We start from the raw sequence: 6,520 nt of genomic DNA, 5'->3' as shown, positions 1-6,520 counted from the left end.
ACCAGAGGACACACTCAGGGGAGAAGCCCTATGTTTGCAGGGAGTGTGGGCGAGGCTTCAGTGTAAAGTCATATCTCATCATACACCAGAGGACACACTCAGGGGAGAAGCCCTATGTTTGCAGGGAGTGTGGGCGAGGCTTCAGTGTAAAGTCAAATCTCATCATACACCAGAGGACACACTCAGGGGAGAAGCCCTATGTTTGCAGGGAGTGTGGGCGAGGCTTCAGTGTAAAGTCATGTCTCATCAGACACCAGAGGACACACTCAGGGGAGAAGCCCTATGTTTGCAGGGAGTGTGGGCGAGGCTTCAGTGTAAAGTCATGTCTCATCAGACACCAGAGGACACACTCAGGGGAGAAGCCCTATGTTTGCAGGGAGTGTGGGCGAGGCTTCAGTGTAAAGTCATATCTCATCACACACCAGAGGACACACTCAGGGGAGAAGCCCTATGTTTGCAGGGAGTGTGGGCGAGGCTTCAGTCAAAAGTCACATCTCATCATACACCAGAGGACACACTCAGGGGAGAAGCCCTATGTTTGCAGGGAGTGTGGGCGAGGCTTCAGTCGAAAGTCACATCTCATCAGACACCAGAGGACACACTCAGGGGAGAAGCCCCATGTTTGCAGGGAGTAGATGAGTGAGTCGTTAGCATTAAATACTTTCTCAACAGCCACAGGACAACTGTAGGCACCACTTACTTGAGGGGGCTTCAGAGGGAGTCTTCTGACCCTTACCCTCCCCAAGAGTGTAATGAGTACAGAAGTAAGTGCTTAAACAAATCCTCCACTTTCATGACAAGAGATACGATAGACAAACAGTTCCTTTAGTGCTATGGGGATGTCAACACCAATCTCCTCCATGGTTTCTCTGGCCTCCTGTTCTAATAAATTTTGTCTCCATACGAATCTCCAGGCCACATAGTTCATTCCCCCCTTATCACTGAAACCAGAGGTGTCCAGGAGGGCGACAGAGAACTCATAATTTCAGCCACAGGAGCTCAACTCCTGGAAAGGTGTGAGTCTGGAGTCACGGTAGTTAGTTTACTGACCATGGAGAGAAATCTAGAATTTGAGACAGACTCATGGGAGAAGGGAATTCCCTGGACTCCTGGGAAGTGTGTCCTTTTCTCCTAAGAGGCCCCATCCTCCTCCCTTGGCTTCTCTTGGCTCCTCTCCTGGTTTCCTAGGACCTCTGTAGTCGCTGAGGTGAAAGCCAGGTGGGGATGTGTGAGTGTGTAGTGTGCCTGGCTATGTCTGGGGCATTTGGTCTCCCGCACCCTTTCCTTGCTGTCCCTTCAAGGTCAGCATCTCATGGTGCAAAGCATATGGACTCCAGATTAGACCACAGTGGATTTGACTCAGCTCTGCCCTCACCAGCTGTGTGACCTAGGGTAAGATGCTCAGCTTCTCTGTGCCTGTTTTCTAACCTGTAAAATGGGAATGGTAACCCCAGCCTTGGGGGCTGCCGTTCACAGTTGAGTCAGCACAGGCAGAATCAGGCTTAGAGGATGGCCGAGAACGCAGGTCTCTCCCTGAACACCTTTCAGTGCCCACGTCTTACGGGTCTTGGCATAAAGACCAGTTATGGGCTTGGAAGCCAAATTCAGAGGTTGGGCTGTCCCCACTTTTCTCTGCATAGACTCCGCTGCCCTGAGGAGGTGTGGGGTCAGGGGGCACCTCCCTCCAGGCCACTGCCCTTCCAACTGACCCTGGCAGCCTCTGAGCCTCCGTCAGCACAGGCAGGTGATACTGAGAATAAGCCGAGACAAGGCCCTCACTGGCCCTGCTGAGAACTGACTGTGGGGACAGCACCTGCAGGAATCGGTCCCACTGTAAGTGGGTCTCTGGGCCCCTGCACGGCCTCACCTGTGTGGCCCATCACACAGCAGCTTCTGTAACACACCTCCCCTGTACCTGGCCCTGCCTGGTTTAATGCACCCAACACCATGTCAAAATTCTTAATTATTGTGTCTTTAAACTTACGTTTGTTACTGAAGTCTGATGGGACAATGCTATGCGCAGAGCAGACATGCATCGTGTTGGTCACGCCTGGCCACCCATTCACAGATGGTGTCCACAAGGGCACAGAATCCCCATGGACCCAGTGGGTGGGAGCCCAGCAAGACTCATGTGAGAACAGGGCAGCCGTCTGCCACTGGGGAGCGAGGGCGCTGACAGCTCTAAGAGGCCATGGTTTCCTTGGAACCAGAACTGATTTCAAACACAGAGACAAGTGACAGTCAGTGAGGAGCCTCTCACACCCTCTCCTATGTGAGTTACCTCCGCTTCCTGGGGAGACCTAAGCCGTCTCAGTCCTGTTCCTGCTACAATGGGCTCAGGAAGGCTGAATTCCAACCCCCCTTAGAGGACACAGAGGAGTGCAGGCCACCCCGGGGGAGTCCCACACCCCACGCACGACCTGCAGCAATGAGCCATCTGCCCCTCTCCCTGTGCCAGGCCCATGAAGAGGCTACATACTCCATGTGGGTTTCACTAATAAATACCCACTATTCTTTTTTTAATGGATTTTTTAAAAGAATTTGTGTGTCTATGCTTTTGTTTCCCTTCTCTGTGCACTTTAGCCACTGCAGGTGCATTAGCTTGTCCACAAGGGAAAGCTTCAGTCCAGTGAGAAACCGTACGTATCATGACTAAAACATACTTGTATCCATGAGATGGGGAAGCTGTAGGAAGTTTAGTTGCCGGACCTCAAATGGTCCATTTGGCAACTTAAAATGTCCAGGGGCAGTGAGAATGGGCTTCCCTGGGTTATACTTTGGACAGGTGGGACACCTGAGGTAAGCGCTTTTCGCAGCCTTATGAATATTTCCCCACCAATACTGGTGCATGAAAGCTGCCATTTTGTCAGTTTACCAATGGTATAGCGCATGTACAGTGGTTAAAAGTGGGAATTTCAAACTTTCTGGTAGGACTGGGTTGTTATTTGGTCCAAACCAGAGTCTCTCTTCCTTATTAAACCAACAATTGTTGGGTTTCCAGTTGTTTTTCTTCTTCAGAAGCTGATTGTTGGGCTTCTCTGGCCAGTTTCTCTAAGTCATCAGTTGGAGAAGCTTCTCTCTGGACCACGACAGAGGCCCGAGTGTTGCTCATGCCGTTAAGGGCAGCATTTTTAGCAGAAATGTCAGCCAGGTGATTTCCTTTGCCTTCCAGGGAGTCAAGTTTAGAATGCCCTGGGATCTTAATAATGGCCAAAGCACTGGGTAAAAGAATAGCGTCCAATAATTTCTGTATATATGGACCATTCTTAATTAGATCTGCATTGGAGGTAGGAAAACCATGTTGTTTCTATAGCAGTCCAAAGTCATGGGCCACCCCAAAGGCGTACCTGCTGTCAGCATAAATGTTGACAGCTTTACCCTTTGCTAAATGCAAGCTCGAGTGGGGGCATATAATTCAGGCTGCTGTGCTGAAGTGGCCAGAGGCAAAGGTGCTGCCTGGATGACTTCAGAAGGAGTCACAACAGCATAACCAGCACAGTACTTACCTTTGTCGTTTCTCAAGTACGAATCATCGGTAAACCATGAGAAATCATCTTTATCCAGAGGAGTTTTCTACAAATCGTCACGAGGAGTCAGGAGGTGATCTGTTAATGTCAGGCAGTCATGAGGGGCTTCCTCATTCTCAGGAGGAAGAAAATCCAGCATGATGCTTCTCTAAGTCTCTGCCTGATAAGCAGGTGGGGCAGAAGAACTAAGGAGAAAACAATGTTAACGTCCATCTCTTAAAGGACCTAGACGAAAGGAAATAGGTTCAGATACGTAAACCTGTTTCTCCAAGATGATTAAGGGGGAAAATCCCTGTAAGTTCTCAGAGCCCCGTCATGGGGAATCAGGAAGGCCTGAAAGAGACTGGTTAGTTGGCAGAGAGCATCTCCGATGCTTAAATGTTTGGCACTTCCTTCTCCAGTGTCCTTGCTCTTTGCAGTAGTGGCAAACAGTTGGAGTTCTCTGGTTTCCCACAGGGTCTCTCGTTTTCCACTGCTGAAAGTCAAATATCTTGGCGATCTTGCTTTTAGGCAGCTCATCAAGGGTACTAGCAAGCTCATTAGCTAAATGTACCGAGTCTAGGGTAGGCATTTTTCGCCATCCCATCCTGGATCTCTTAACCAGGAGGGAAAGGTCTTCATTCAGCCCACTGACAAAGGAAGAATTACAAAATGTCCATGTGTGGTCGGCATCCGAAGGAAGACTTGAATGCTTCTTAAAAATGACCTGGAATCTTTCCTGAGTCATTAACAGATTCGTCAGGCCTTTGTGAGCAATCCAGAATTTTGCTCCAATCAACAGCCTTTGGAAAAGCCTTGGAAATTGCTCGATGTATTTTCCTAGCAAGTTTCCTGGCTTCCTCCCAATAATCAGGGGTTTGCTTTTCTAAATCTCTTTCAGGAAGTTCTCTTTCAGAAATTCTCATCCAACATCTGCCTTGGACTTCACCAACCAACATATTAATTAGCTGGTATAAATCAGAAAATCCAAGATGATAAGCTTGAAGAATAATATCAAATTCCTCAGCAAACCTATTAGAATCTTTAGTTACCTTAGGAAGCTCCTTTACTATAACTCGTAACTCAGCCTTGGTCCAGGGAATGTAGGAGATGTGGGGTTTACAAGGATCCCCAGAGGGTTTAGTCTTAAACGGAAAAGTTCTGATAGGTGCCGAGGGAGAAGAGAGGAGATTCAGGAAAAGATGCCGCAGGGGGCTGAGTTGAAGGCAGAGGAGGCAGCAAAGAAGAACAAGATGGTGTAGGAGGTAGAGTTTGAGACAAAGGAGCAGTGAGGGATGGCCAAGGCAGTGTAGAGAAGGGAGGACATGAGGTTTCAGGCGCCATTCCGGTTTTTTTTTTTTTTCATTTTTAACAGTCTCTGTTAGCTGTGAGACTTTATTTTGTAAAAAGGTAACTTTAGAGTTACAGTCTTGATCGGAGGCCCCAATACACCACTCCAAATAGGCATCTCCGTTCCGCTTTCTTAGTTTCAGCACTGTCACTACACAATTTAGCCTTCAGAAATTCAAGTTTGGGAATATCGAAAGCTCCCCAAAGCAGCCACTGATATTTATAATTATCCATAGTCAGATCTGCCCATTTAGTTAAATGCCTGCACGAAAATTCCCTGCGGGTTTCAAGCATTTTCTTGGCTGATACCTGGGGAGGAGGGACAATTTTAGAAGGCTCAGACATCAGAGATCCCATTTTTTTTAAAAGCACTGGGCTCAAAACAATTTACTATTCGAACAACCTGCAGGTCTTCAGCCCACCTCACTCTGGAACCGCCTGATCCCTGAGAACAGGACTGAAGGCCGAAAGCCAGGTCCGGGAAATAACAGCTCGCGGGGAGTTCAGTCACCGGCTTTCTCCACGAGACAACACGACCCAATACCGGCTACAACTGACCGATTTCAGTAGAAGTACCTCTTCTCCCGGGGTTGGGTGGCATGGGGGGTAAGGTTAAGCGAAGGCCACTTAGCGTCTCAAAGGACAGCCTGCTTTCCGAAGAAACCAAACAAACATGCCACAAGTACACAAGAAATAAGCCTTAAAGGCTTCACACACAGACACAGCAGCAAACAACAGAGACAGAAAAAATTTTCAAACAATTCCCGAATCACACCTGGAAAGTGCCAGACGCAAACTCCGTTGGCTCAGACCCAGGAAAGAAACTCACCTGCCGCCTCTACGCCAGGGCCCGAAAGCAGAGCTGGACGCGGCTCTTAGGCGCCATAGCTTCGCGCACCGGTCAGACGGCCGGCGGAGCGCCGCTCCTCTCTGGGCCCCGCGAAGCGCGCCAATAACGTCGACTGGCCAAACGATTCTCCAAGAAAAAGAAACGGAACCACCTGACGACCAGTCAGCCCCACCCACGAACGAGGAGAAAGGGGCAGAGCCCAACAGGACTTTCCCCCTTTATTTGCATCTCCCCGCCCCCCGGAAATTATCATAGAGTTCAACAGGAAGTCAAGTCTAGAGATTTAACAAGGGCCCCAGCTCCACCCCATGGTCCTCTCAGCTCTATGGTTAAGCATCTTAAGATGCCAGTTCACTTTTAACACAGGAGACAAATTAGCAAGAGAAAATAAGCAGATTTAATACATACATGTAGGAACCCTGCACACAGAAGACAGTCAGAGACCTCACATACGGGAGAGATAGGGAGATAGAAAGGGAACATGGGTACGTAGACATCCTGAGGTAGGGATGAAGTAAGGTCCCTTGGGGGCTTGAAAGGGTCACTACAGGGTGGCGGCGACAAGAGCATATGTTTCATGAATATATTGAACCTACTCAGATAGATGTTGACAGAGGCTGAAGGAGAAGGTCAGACAGGGACAGTAATACATGGATAATGTGGGGTGTGGGGTGCTGAGGTGCTGCCAGCCCAAGGTCGCTGACTGTGTGCGTGACCAGTGGGCTTGGGATCTCTTGGGGTGTCCTTGGTTGACTCTGCACTGTTTTCCCAGGTCTTCCCTACATGCCTTTAGGCCCCCCAGGACTGGAGTTCC

General features: G+C 49.1%; 1 long non-coding RNA gene across 1 annotated transcript; it reads right to left on the bottom strand.

The window, feature by feature from the left end:
• Positions 1-4,855: 4,855 nt before the first annotated feature.
• Positions 4,856-5,925, bottom strand: LOC117032229 (uncharacterized). The gene is made up of 2 exons (XR_004424703.1): positions 5,686-5,925; positions 4,856-5,165 (listed from the first exon to the last, which is right to left on the bottom strand). It is a non-coding gene; the product is annotated as an uncharacterized LOC117032229 (long non-coding RNA).
• Between the last annotated feature and the right edge of the window lie 595 nt (positions 5,926-6,520).

The sequence above is a fragment of the Rhinolophus ferrumequinum genome, chromosome 12, assembly GCF_004115265.2.
Source record: "Rhinolophus ferrumequinum isolate MPI-CBG mRhiFer1 chromosome 12, mRhiFer1_v1.p, whole genome shotgun sequence".
Classification (NCBI taxonomy): Eukaryota; Metazoa; Chordata; class Mammalia; order Chiroptera; family Rhinolophidae; genus Rhinolophus; species Rhinolophus ferrumequinum.
This window is presented reverse-complemented; position numbering and strand designations above follow the sequence as displayed.